Genomic DNA, 14,114 nt, shown 5'->3' with positions numbered 1-14,114 from the left:
AATGGATGGATCCTGCCCATCCAAAGGGATGGATCCTCGGCCAGGGTGGGCAGGGGGAGCTCGAACCCTTTGCCCTCGGAGGCAGGCACCATCCTGCAAACAGCAGTGTCTCAAATGCCACATCTTCATCCTCCTCATCCTCCTCATCCTCTCACAGCTCCGGGCCTGGAGCACAAACCTCATCCCCGCGAATGCTTTTCCCTTTTGTCGCTGTGGCTCTCTGACCCCACAGTCCTTCTCCGGGGGCGTTATCCCCTAAATCTGCTCCTGTCCCTACAGCCCAACCCCCAGGCTCAGCACCAGTGCAGAGACCCCCTCCCCCCGCACACCCCCGCCCCTCACTCCGCATCCCCCTCCCCAGCCCTGGCTCGGGTGTTTAGAATGTATCAGCGGTTCCATCTCAGCTGCTGTTTTCCATCCCTCAGCGATAAGGGATCTGCGTGTACACAGCACCCAGGGAACGCTCCGCTCCTTCCCATGGATATTTCCACCCCCCCACCCCCTCCCCGGGGCCGATTATCCGCATCATCCCAGCAGCAGCCCCGCTCTGCTCTTGTTTTTTTTTTTTTGTGGACGATTCTCCCCCACCCCACGCCACCCTTCGGTTCTTTGCCCCCGCCCCGAGTCGTGCTCGCAGACCTGAGATCACAAACCTGACATTTCGGCGGCGGTGCCGCAGTGCCAGGCGGGCAGAGCTGCCGGGGACAATCGATTCTCCCCGCTCCGTCTCCCGGTGCCGTCCGAAACATTCAATCCACGTGAGATCAGCCCTTCCCGCAGCTCCCTCCACGCTTTTCCTCCGGTTCGGGAGAAATGTGGCACCCCAAAAACGGGGAACACCGCCGGAGCCGGGCAGGAGCACCGGGAAGGGAAAGGGAAAGGGAAAGGGAAAGGGAAAGGGAAAGGGAAAGGGAAAGGGAAAGGGAAAGGGAAAGGGAAAGGAAGCAGCCCGCAAAGGGGAAAGCCGTGTCCTCTGCACGGCCAAACTGGGCTATGCTGGGATGGAAAACTGGGACCAGTGTGCCACTTCTCCAGTGCCACACCCGCAGCCCAGAGTGGGGCGATAGTTCAGGGAAAGGGGAATTTCAGCCCGATGCCTGGGGAAAAGCACACCATAGAACCTGTAGGGAACAGGCATATTTGGATTTTGGGGTCCCAGAGAGATTCGCTGGGTCCCTACTCCCCTGAGCTCCAGAGGATGCAGCCCAGTCCTCAGGGGCCGGCATGGAGGCTCAGGGTGGGTGCGGTGCGTGCATCCAGAGGCGGTCCCAGAGGGATTTCAAACCCCTTCCTGCAGGAATCCCTCCTCAGGCAGGGCGGTGCTGGATCCCGGCGGGCAGGGGGAAGTTGAGGCACAGCACCGGACTGAAGGCTCTGGAATCAACAAGGAGACAACCGGGATTCCCATTCCTGCGGGAAATGGTGGGATGGGAGATCTGGGAGCTCTGGGAAGGAGGTCAGAGCTGGGAAGCCGAGGGTGACATCTCCTCAGTCCCTGCCGTGCCCAGCGCCCGGACGGACCCTCGGGGGCCCGCGGCGAGCAGCTGTGCGAGCGGAGGTGCCGGAGGGGGTCAAACCCCAGCCTCGCTCCGTGGGGAAACGCGGTGACGCCCGTACCCCAGGAATGCGGCCCCGGCTGGCCCCAGTCCCATCCCAGTTGGCAGCGCGATGTGCGGGGACAGCTGTGCCCGCGCCCGGTGACATCACCCCGGCTGGGAAGCGCTGCCTCGGCCCAGGGCTCTTTCTCCAGGGCAAAGAGGAGGGAAGGAGCCCATGCTGCCCTTAACCCTCCGCTTGCCGGCAGGTCCGGCTCCCCAGAAGGAGAACGGGGCGATTCCCTCACAAATCCGGCGCTGGGACAAAGGCGTGACCCCACCACCGGCCGCGCTCCGGCCACACGGACGGAGAGGACGCCCCAGCGGGCTGGATCATGAAATAACCACGGTGTTCCCCCCTCCAGCTGCCCAAAATCCAGCTGCGGGCTCTGTTTTCTCAGCCCCAGCTCTCTGCTGGTGCCTCCAACCAGGGAATGCCGAGGGGTGGAGGGAGGGATGGGAGGCAGCTCCAGCTGGATGCAGGCGGAGGGAGGCTCGGAGCTGCTCCTGATGCCCTCGGCTCCTCTTCTTCTGCAGCTCTGCCCTCTGCTAGGGAGGCTACACATCAATAAGGGGCAAACCCAGGCCCGCGGTGATTTGGCTGTGCCTAGGAAAGGAGGCTGGTGCCCAGGAGCTGTGCCAGCTGCTCCACCCAGCAGCGAATTCCCCGCTCCTGGTGCCTCCCCGGGGGATGCGCATTTGCAGCTCTGCAGCTCGATTTGCTAAGCAGGGCTTTGTTAGGCTCCACACCGCGGAGCCGCTGCCCATGTGGACGCTGGGATGGCACTGGGATTGTCCTGGGATGAAGTGGGAGGGCAGCTGAAGCACTCCAAATGTGCTGCCACGTGTGGTGAGAAGGATTCATAAATCACAGAACCATGGAATGATTTGGGATGGAGTGACCTCAAAACCCATCCACTGTCCCTCTGTCAGGACAGGGACATCTTCCACTGTCCCCAGGCTGCTCCAAGCCTGGTCTGGAACACTTCCAGGGATCCAGGGGCAGCCACTGCTCCTCCTTCAGTTCCTGCTTCCCACAACCCCAAATCTCCTCCTGAGCTGCTGCTTCCCCAGAATGACTCACCTGGGAGTGATGTTTGAGGCCCAGTAGATGCTGCTCCCCCCAGCTCCCCTTTCCCCTCCGTCCCCGGCTAGAAACAACTGGGATGGGCACAACTGGGCCCAGCTTTACTGCTGGGCTGGTGAGGTGGGATGGGATGGGATGGGATGGGATGGGATGGGATGGGATGGGATGGGATGGGATGGGATGGGATGGGATGGGATGGGATGGGATGGGATGGGATTCCCCTCTGGGCTGCTCTGCCTGATGTTTCCCCTGGAACCATCAATCAGGGCAGAGCCACGATCGGGTTTTACAGCCAGAGCTGCTCGTGAAACCCAAGCTCGGTGTGGCAGCGTCTGCTCGGCTCCCTGGCAGGGCAAGGGGAGCCTGGGCGAGGATTTAACCCCTTGTGAGGGTCCCTGGAACACCCTCAGCCCCCCTGTTCCAGGGATTCAACCCCTTGTGAGGGTTTCCGGAGGTAAATCCTGGGATTTCCCCTCCTCCTCCCTACGCTGGTGAAGCTCTGCACAGGTGACACACGCAGAGCAGATCCTTCCCACACCATTCCCAGTCCACATCCCCCAAAATCTACTGCAAATGTCCTAAACGAGCAGATCTGCTGCTTCTCCCCAGCTCCCACCCGGCTGCAGGGACCGGGATATTCCCAGGATGCATTTGCAGACTCGCAGCTAAAACAGACATGGCACAAGTGGGTTCTTCCTTCTCTGAGCATGGGGAAATCTGTGTCTGGAAAAGCGAAATTCTTGTTAAACACAAGGAAATCTGTGCCTGAAATGCGAAATTCCTGTCGGACACGAGGGAATGTGTGCCTGGAAAAGCGAAATTCATGTCAAACCCAAAGAAATCTGTGCTTGGAAAATTGAAATTCCTGTTAAACCCAAGGAAATCTGTGCGTGGAACAGCGACCTTCCCGTGGGCAGAGCCGCTGCTCCCGGAGCCCAGCGCGGCCCTCGGGAGGTTCTGTCGCTGTCCCGGTGCCTTCGTTCCCCCTCCCTCCCCTCGGGGAGCTTCCTGGTCCCGGTTCTCCGGGAATTGCCTGCCCGGGAACAAAGCGGCTTTCCCCAGGGCCCGCATCCTCCTGGCCATGGAACCGCGGGAATCCGGGGAGGTTTTTGCAGCCAGGCTGATGGATTGCTGGTCGGGAAGGAGATTCCCGAAGCTGCAAGCGCCCATAAATGTCGGGGGAAACGGCAGCTCCCACCGGGAATGAGTGCGAGCGAGGGCAGGAGGTGGCTGAGGTGGAGACGAGCTCCTGGGAAGGATTTGGGATGGCATCTTTTGGGATGTGGCACTCTGCATCCCAGAGATCCCGCCGGCAGCGGCAGATCAGAAATCACAGATTCATGGAATATCCTGAGCTGGAAGGGACCCACTGGGATCACTGATCCAAGCCCTGACCCTGCACATGATCCCAACAACCCCACCCTGGGGTTGCTCCTGGAACTCCGGGAGCCTCGGGAATGTCACCATTCCCTGGGAGCCTGGTCACATTCCTGATCCCATCCCAACCCTCCCCACACAGCTCCAGCCACCCCTCAGCTTCATTTTTCCACGTAAATGAATAAATCTGTCTGGAGAAGGAGCTGAGCCCGCAGCGAGCGGTTCCACGCGATCAGAAATAGGAACCGGGTGATTAAACCAGGCTGATTTCCAGCGCCTGCCCCCGGGACAGAGCATCGAGCACAGCAGGGACGCGTAAAGTCACGGCTTTGGGGTGAAGTGATGATGGGGCAATCAGCTAAAATCCCGGCCTCGAAGGAGCCTGGAACGGAGGGGTTTAGTGCATTCCAGGAATAAAAGTGTTGTGCACGGCCCGGCTGCTGCTCCCTGCCCTGTCCCAGCCCGTCCTGCTCCTCACCTGGCACAGGGCTGGGGACAGGGAGCAGCTCCGAGCAGGAAATGGGCGCTTGGAGCAAGGATTCTGTTCCCTGATGAGGGGCAGAAACTGAGCATGGAAGAAGGGAGGTGAAATCCTCACTTCTCCTGCAGGGAATTCTTTTCCCAGCCGGGGCGTTCTGAGCCCCTTTGGAGGACACGGGGCGCCCACCCAGGTGCGATCCTGTCCCTTGGGAGCTGCTCCCTCTCCCATTCCCGGACTGAGCCCGGTCCCCGCCGGCTCCACCGCCCCTCCCTGTCCCCCGAGGATGAGGAGGGGGTGATTTGGAGCCGCCCGAGCTGCGGGGAAGGCGATAATTCCCCGCTAACACCTGCATTTACAGCCCGCGCCTCCTCCCCCGCTGTCAGCTCCTTCTGACGGTGCTGACAGCTCGCCAGAGCTGCCGCTGCTGTTTTCCCCGAGCTGGGCAATGTGGGGAGCAGCTGCTGCCGGGGAGGGTCTCATCTTTCTGCTCCAGCCCGGGAGAGCCCGCCTGGAACCTTCCCCAGCTCCCGATTTCATCGGGAACGCCGCGGCTTTGGCACCGCTTCAGTCCCTGCCCCTGGCCCGGCTGGGAGGAACCAGCTGCGGCTCCTTCTCACAGCCTGGGAAAATATTCAGGGCTCCGGTTTTCCCCGAGAGGCCTGAAATCCAAGCGGCTGCAGCTCCGGTCCCCCCTTCCATCCTTCTCCGGCTCCTTTTCCATCCCCCTTTTCTCACCCCAACCTCATGGCCCTCGTGGGAAACCCAGAGCTCCTCCCTGTTTTCCTTGGGGACTGCGGGTATCCCATCCCATCCCATCCCATCCCATCCCATCCCATCCCATCCCATCCCATCCCATCCCATCCCATCCCATCCCATCCCATCCCATCCCATCCCATCCCATCCCATCCCATCCCATCCCCTGCCAGGAGCCCGACTGACCCCACACCTCCTCTCCCTAAAAAAAAAAACAACAAAAAAACAAAAAACAAAACAAAACAAAAAAAAACCAAAAACCTGTTCCCTCCCCACTACCTTTTTTGAGCACAGTGATCCCAGTCACTCCAAGATACTCCCTAAAGTTATACCCTCATTTTCCAACTTCCTCTGTTTGCTGAGGGAATATTTTTCTGTGCTTTTCCAGCTCCCAGACCTAGAACCTGCAGGAGGAATCTCCCAGTGAGCTCCACCCACGCCCCTCACTCTGCAGCTGGGAACGCTGCTGATCCCTGTTTGATAGAGGGGAAATTCAAATCCCAAGGGATTCTGCAGATTCCCATCCTTGTTTGATAGAAAGGGAATTCAGATCCAAAGGGATTCTGCAGATTCTCAGCCCAGCAGGGTGAACACGGACAGAATTCCCAGATCTCCAGGACTGCTGTTTTGGGAAATTTATCCGTGTTTTACAAGGAGGAGCTCCCCAGCAGCTATTCGTACAAAAAGCCACCAATCTTTTCCCAGCAGGGAGCTGAGGCACAGCCAGAGCCGCTGGATTTTCAGTTTTGTGGAGAATATTTGCCATCAGAGTAAGGGATGCAAAACAGGTCATGAAAATGGCTGAGTGAGCAGTGAGCCCCTGGAAATTCTTGTTAGCACCCTTCCTCCTGTAAAATCAGACTTTGGTGGGAATCAGCCTGGCAGGGAAAGGAGCTGGCTGTGTCCCAGGGCTGAGACTCCCACAAAATGTCCCAAGATCGAAGCAGTGCCATCTCACTCCTGGTTTGTGCTGGAGAAGGTACAGGCAGTGGATGGGAATAAAACCTCTCCATGTGAACAAAGCTGGAATTAATTAATTCCTGCCCAGGAATTTCCTGGCATCAGGCAAGAGGCACAACTGTGTCCCAAAGGGATGAGAACTGGGCACAGGGTCCGGCTGGAGCTGTTTGGGAATCACGGAATGCTGGAATGCTTTAGGTGAGAAGGGACCTTAAAGCCCATCCAGTGCCACCCCTGCCATAGCAGGGACATCTTCCACTGACCCAGGCTGCTCCAGCCTGGCCTTGGACACTTCCAGGGATCCAGGGGCAGCCACAGCTTCTCTGAGCACCCTGTGCCTGGGCCTTCCCACCCTCCCAGGGAACAATTCCTTCCCAATATCCCACCAGACTCTGACCTCTCACAGTGGGAAGCTGAGATTTTAAAACTTTTTAAAAGCTAAAACTAAAGAAACCCAACTTTTGTCCCCTTTTTGGGAGAGTTTCACATTTCAAAACACCCAGCTGCCAATTTTGGGCTGACTTCCCTGACCTGGTGGGACACGAAGAGCTCACATGGAAGGACCAAGAAATTTGGGCACGTTTGCTCCTTGCAATGTAGGAATGTGGGCTCAGAATTCCATATTCCTTTTATTTTACACCAATCCCATGACTCAGGGCCACCCCAACAGCTGAGGCAGGGATCAGCCCCACCAAACTGCCCCATCCTGGGGGGGTCGGGTGCACCTTGGTAGCCCCACCCTGAGGGTTTGGGAGCAGTGTGATGGCCCCGTCCCCATTCCCATCCCGGGGGATTTGGGTGCAGCCTGCTGCCCCCATCCCCATTCCCATCCCAGGGGATTTAGGTGCAGCCTGCTGCCCCCATCCCCATCCCGGGAGTTTTCCCAGCCCGGCGCACCTGGAGCACGGGGGCTGGCGCAGGACACGATGGCAGCAGTGACAAACAAGGCAGAACAGCGCATGTGACGCCCCGTGAATTAATCAGGGAGCAGGGCCGGCGTGCTGGGCAAACAAGGCTGGAATTGCGTCCCCAGCCTTGATTAAATTAGAGAGCTCTCACTAACACAAACAGCCTCGGTAAACAGAGAACGGCCCTGAAAGAGAGGAGGAGCAGGAACCTGACAGGAACCGGGCGGGGAGGGAGGGGAAAGGGATTTGGGAACGAGCAGGGACTTTGTTGGGCACAGGCCGGGTTTGGGCAGGGATTTGGGCACGGGGTGGGATTTGGGCACAGTCACAGATCTGGGCACGGACAAGGATCTGGGCAGGAGGAAAGGGAGGCACGGCCAGACAGGAACGGGGAGAGGGAAGGGCTGGATGGGGACAAGGGGAAAGCGATTTCCATTTCCCTGAAAAGCTGAGGTGCAAAGGAAGGGTTTTCTGTGGAGGAGGAGAGAACAGCGGAGGATCAAAAGTCACCAGTGAGGGCACTGGGAGAGAGCAGCGTGACTCTTTCTCCTTCCTGAGGAAACAGGAACCCCCGAGGCTGTGATGGACCCGAACCAGCTCCAGGCACAGCTCCAGAGCAGATCCAGAGCAGCTCCAGCCTAGCTGAGCTCAGAAGTGTTCAAGCCCAGCCCTGACACAGGCTCCTGGATGAGATTTCGATGGAAGCTGGGATTAATGGCCTGGGATTTAGCACCAGGCTGATTTTGCTCCCTTGCCAATGCCAGGCTCCCTCCTCACACCGTGCCCTGTCCTTCGTGGGCAGCCCCTCCTCAATGTCTCATTTAGCTCGTTGGGATGAGAATTAAGGGATAAATCAGGAATGACCTGACTGAGGGTCAGCATTCATATCAGCATTGAGAGGGGGTGGGAGCAGAACCCACCGAGCCCCTTCTCCTGCCTTTTTTGGAGCTTTCCCCCTCACACCCAGATAAAATCAGTAATTTCTGAAAGCCTGGTCCCTCTCCACAACTTCCCAGAGCCCAGCTCAAACGTGATCCGAACAAGGATGCCCCAAAAATGAGGGAATCTTGGAGAAAATCTCCAATAGCAGCCCGAGTACAGCTGGGAGTGAGGAAAGGGACTGGGAGAGGAGAAGTGGAGAGGTCTGGGGCGAGCCCGTCCCGTTTTGAGACTGTGGGAGAGGTGCCTGGAAGGGTCGAGGGGTTTTCCGTAGGAGATGTGGCTGTGGGAGGGATCCCGCAGCACAGCCAACTCCTCCAGCCCCAGGGCACAGAGCTAAAGAGACATCCCAAAATCTGCCCCGGGGCTGGGAACGGCATTTGGGATGAGATAAAGGAGCTCCTTTGGAAACACCTCGTGGAGCATCGGGAGCGCCGATGCAAAGCCCGGCGAGGGCTGTGAAATGGTGCAGAACCGAGTTCGCTGCCATTAATCCATTTATCCCTTTATCCCTGTCCCCCACCCCTCATCTCGCACACATCCCAGCTTTTTCCTGCTGGGAACTTCAAGAAAGTTTCTTTTCTTTTCGCCTCCATCCCTTTATCTTTTTTCTTTCCTTCTCTCTCTCTCCCCCTTTCTCCCTTCTTTTTTTTTTTTCCTCACTCTCTCTTTCTCACTTTTCCTCTCTTTTCTCTCTATTTTTCTCACTCTCTCCCTTTCTCTCTTTTTTTCTCTTTCTCTTTTTCCTTTTCTCTTTCTCTCTATCCCGCCATCTCTTTCTCTTTCCCTCTGTCTCCCCAGGCCCCGGAAAGCCGGAGCCAGAGCCCGTCCCTTCCCCGCCCTCCCCAGCCCGGCTGCGGCAGCGAATTTCCAATTTTCAGCTCATCTCAAGGTCGTGCCAAGAGGCGCAGAGGCCCTGGTAGGACATAATGGCAGAAGAATTGTAAATGTTGCTTTTAGTGAATGCGGAATGAGGCAGGGCCAAGGAGGGGAAATTTTCCATTCGGCCGCGGCCCCGGAGAAGGGAATGCATTTTCTGCCGCCCGCGCCGCATTAGATTTCCAGAGGTGCCCGACACCAGGTACATGTCATTAGTAACACTTTGCGTGGTAATGAATCCTTTTATTTCCCTTCCATACAGCTCATGAATACATAAAGAGCCCGCTCGGAGCCGCATCTGCCTCAGCTGCGGGAGCCTCTCAGAACTTAATTCCACATCCTCTCCAGCCGGGTGGCGAACCCAGCTGGGGCCAGCCTTAAAGGCACAGGTGGTGCCTTTTGGGGCTACCTAAAAACACGGGCCAGATAGAACTAAGGGAATAAAAAGCACTTGTATTTATTGAAGGGCCTTCAGGTGCATAAAAACCTGGGGGAGGTACACCCAAAAATGGACCACGGGTCACAGGTTTTCATACTTTCATAAATTTGGTCCATTTACATATTAGGGCTTAATCCCCCAATTATAGCTCCAGGTAATGAAGTCATTTACCCCAAGTTTGCCACCCCCAACTCCCTTTTGTTTCCATTTCTCGGGGCCTGAGGCAGTGAGGTGTCCTTGATTCCCAGCCCAGAGAGGAATTGCTGTGTGTGACCAAAATGGGAGAGCAGCAGCTGCCACTGCGTGTGGAGTTTAGAGTTCTACACTACAGAACTGCAGGATTACAAAGACATGGAAATAGAAAAGCTGAAATCCTGAGGCATCACAGGGAGTTTGGCAAAACCTTCCTGAAATCCTGGCCCGGAGCAGGGAGCGATCCTTGGGAAGTAGGAAGAAGAAGCAGATAGAAAAAGACAACACCTCAAATCCTCCATCTTGTCCCATACCTATTACTGTATTATAAAACCCTCAAATTCCGAACCCTTCACCATGTGAAATCACAATTTCTATTTAACTACACACCCGTGGCTATAACTCCATCACCCCAATTTGGAAGCCTTCTCCAAGGCCTCAGGTCAAGAGCAGTGTTCTCCAGGGGTGTCAGAGAGCACAGAAAATTCAAAACTCTCAGGTTTCTGGGTTCCAACACCTGTGGAGTGTGGCTGGAGATGAAATTCAGCCTTGAGCCCCTGGCCAAGGCCAGGGTCGGTCTCATGGACTCTCCTGAGCTTCCTCCAGCCATTCCCTGGAGGCTCTGGATCATCCCTGCAAAATCATCCCCACTCCAGGGCAGTCCTGAAGCGTTCCCAGCTGAAAAGGTGAGGCTGGGAAGAGTTTGGAGCTTCCCAGTGGTGGAGTCACCAGAGAGCAGCAGCCACCCCCAGAAATAGGAGGTTGGGAAATGGAAGTCTTGGGAAACAGGAGGGTTGGGAAATGGAAGAGTTGGGAAATGGGAGGGTCAGGAAATGGGAAGGGTTGGGAAACGTCAGGCTGGAAAATGGGAAGGCTTGAGAAATGGGAGGGTTGGAAAGGAGCCGGCTCTGGGCACTCCCAGCTCTTCCCAGCCTGGCCATGAATGATCATTATCCTCCTGGAAAATGTGCTCAAACGCGGCATTCCCGGCGTTCCCGGCTTTCCCAGACCCCGAGGGCTCAGCAGGGCGAGGATGGAGCCTCCCAGCAGTGAGAATCCCTTGGGAAGTGTTCAGAGCATCCCGAGCAGAGCCCACGCCAGGGCTGGCTCTGAGCTCTGGGGCTGTTTGGGAAGTGGCTCTGGAATGGGAGAGAGGCTGGGCCGAGCTGTCCCTGAGCTGTGACGGGGTGGGGGACAGCTCAGCAGGGACACCTCGGCTGGGGACAGCTCTGGGGCCGGGCAGGGAGGAGCGGCTCTGTCCCAGTACCCAGGAGTGGACACGGGTCCGCTTTTCTCGCATCCCATCCCAAGAGAGTTCTGGCTCCCGGGAGCGGCTCGGTGGAGACACAGCTGGGTAAATTTGGGTTAAAATCCGGTGAGAATGGGGATGGGAATTGGAACGGGAAATGTTCCCGGTGGGACCGGGAGTGTGCAGACCCTTTGTTTGCAGTTTGGGTTAAAGGAAAGAACTCGGGGGAAATAAAACCCAAACACAAATAAAACACCAAATCCCAATAAAAACCCCAAAGAGGAGCCCCAGCCCCATCCACGGCCCCGGGGTCAGAGCTATCCCTGGAATGCTCTCAGTGTGCTGGAGCCTCTCCTGGAACTCATTCCCGAATTCCCATCATGGATAAGGAAGGGTCTACTCATCATCCCCATCCCCATCCCACTGCCCTTCTCTACCTTCTTGACCCTGCCTATCTTCTCTCCTCTTCTCTCCTCTTTTCAAGACAAAAACCCCCACAATTTTATTTTTATTTTATTTATTGAGTGCAGACCAAGCAGCTCCAGCTCCTGCTAAAAAGCTGTTTCTTTCCAAATTATGAATAATTTCTCATCTGAAATTATTGATCGCCCTAAAAACACTGCTCAGCACTTCTCTGCCCTGATGCAGCTCTCCAGCCCAAAATCAATATCTGTTATTGGATATCAAGGGCTGCAAGGTTTTCGAGATGAAGGTGGGGAAAGTTAAAGGAATATGTTAATAAAAATGAAATCATTTATAGTGGGGGCTGATTCCAAGATTGCTCTGTTGCTCCTGTGCCAGGGCTGTAAGAATGGAATTTTATTAATTAAATCATTCCCATATCCTTTGCTGAGAGCATTCAGTCACTGAACACCAGGATTTCATCACAAAAAAAAAAAAAATCCAGATTTTGGCAAAAAATACAGATTTTGGCTAAAAATCCTCTTCAGGAGCCATGCCAGCCCAGCAGCCACAGGGGCTGCTCGCTGCCACCAAAGAACTGATTTTTTTTTTTTTGCCACAAAACTCCTCTGAATCTCCAAGCTGAAATGGAACGAATCCTCCCCCATCCCTTCTTGATATGCTGCTGAGCAGGACATGGATCCCAGAGTGGGAATTTGGAGTGAAAGCTCCAAATTTTGGGAGTAAAAGCTCAGAAATAGGGATGGGAGGTCAATAAACCTTGAGGGACCCAAGGCCGGAGAGATCCCAGCGAGGTCCCCAATTCCTGTGGGGACACTGCGCTTAGGGACATGTTTGGAGAGGAGGAGGGATGGAAATGCAGGGGAAATGGATTTTTATTCCATGAAAAACAAGGATTGGGAGCCGTTGTTCAGGAGAAACCTGCCTGTCCCTGGATTCCTGCAGAGGATGGGACTCAGCGGGGAGGAAAAGGGACAAACCCCGCCCGAGCTTTCCCAAAATCTGACACAAAGAAACCTGGGAACGTTGGGAATGGGCAAACCAGAAGCCCAAAATCCAGGATTATCTCACCCCACTCCAGGAAAATGGATTGAAATGGAGGCAAGTTTTAAATTCAGGCTGCACTCAAGGGGAAGAGGGAATTTCCCAGCCTGGAATCCCCACGGCCACAGGGAAAACGCAGGGAATCCTGGAATGGGTTGGCTCGGAAGGACCTGGAAGCTCATCCAGTGCCACCCGCGGGCAGGGCCACCACTGTCCCACCCCTCCCAGCCTGGCCTTGGACGCTCCCAGGGATCCAGGGGCAGCCACAACTTCTCTGGGAGTCCCAGCCCAGCCAGGAGCTCCTTCCCAAATTCCCACCCCAATCCCTTCCACCGCTGGTGTTGGACACGTTTTATGGAGGAATTCAAAAATCTGGCCCAGCTGCACCCGCAGGCACTGCCCGTTCTCCCGATCCAGGTTTATTTTAAGGATTCCCTAAAAAAAAAGAGGGAGGGCAAAGGGACAGGGCCATCCTGGGATGTGTGACCTCCCGGCGTCTTCATAAACTGGGAAAAACTCACTGGAAGCTTCTCAAGAATTATGTTTTACCCCGAAAATTTCCCCTACCATTTCAATATTTTACTCCCAAAATTCCCCCTGTCATTTCTGTATTTTACTCCCATAATTCCCTCTATAATTTCTGTATTTTACCCCAAAAATTCCCTGTCATTTCCATACTTTTACCCCAAAACTTCCCCCTCTCCATCCTTTCCAAGCCGGGTACCCAGCGTTCATCCCGCTGCTCCCAGTGGATTTTCCTGGACAGAAAAATCCAGACTTTCCTGGAAACATCCCCCCTCCTTCCCTGCTGTGCCCCCCAAATTCCAGCTCCTCCCTCCAACTTCCCAATCCTGTAATTCCTGTCATCCCCACCCCTGTCCCTCCTCCTGCACGGGGTCAGCGCCCCTCTGACCCCCCTTGTAGCCTCAGCCCGGCGAGGGGAGCATAATGGAAAAATAATTAAAAAATAAAAGGAGAGGAATCCAAGGCGGGCGCGGGGAGGGGGCGCGGGCGATGCGCGGAGCCGCCAGATAACCGGCAGATGTGATTTTTGCAGATAAGCGTAGTAATTTAGATAAATCTCGAGGCTTTAGAGCCTTTCGCTTGCGTCCCTTTTCTTTCTGTCTGATTTTTTTTTTCAATTTTATCTCGCGAGTCAAGAGGAGGGGGAGCGGGGAGGAGGGAGAAGGGGGGAGGTTTAATCTTTGGGTAGTTTTTCTTTTCTTTTTAATGTGTTTTCCCCAGAAGGTGGGATAATGGGAGCCGCTCTCCCCCCACGCACGCTCACACACACACACACACACGCGAGCCCGGGCTGTGTTTTTTAAAAGCAGCGGACAAAAATCAAAATATTTGAAAATGTATTTCATGGTAATTATGTCATATTTCATGGGCTGATGCCACTACTGAAAGAGAGCCTGAATGCCTTAATTTGTATAGAAATTGTAATCATTTGTTCATTTCAAGGTGAAAATTGCATTTTTTAATTTAAATTGTATCCTGCGTGATAGTCTATTATCTAGTAAAATTGTCTCCATGTCTGAATGCCTTATATGCAGCTGCAATGCTTGTTACAAATCCAGTTATATTCATAAAAGCTTTGTCCATGTCTCGGGAAATGTGAACAGTTTCTTCTGGGTTTCTTCTCTCTCTTTTCCCTTTTTACCCCCCCCCTCTTCCCTCCCATCCTTGTCCTCCCCCCTCCTCCCCCTCGGATTTTTTTTCCATCTCCTGTTTGAAATAAACCCAAATCTGCCATTAATAATAATTAGCCTGGCTCTGTACAAA

This window comes from Cinclus cinclus, chromosome 23, assembly GCF_963662255.1.
Source record: "Cinclus cinclus chromosome 23, bCinCin1.1, whole genome shotgun sequence".
NCBI lineage: Eukaryota > Metazoa > Chordata > Aves > Passeriformes > Cinclidae > Cinclus > Cinclus cinclus.
Note: the sequence above shows the minus strand (reverse complement) of the source record.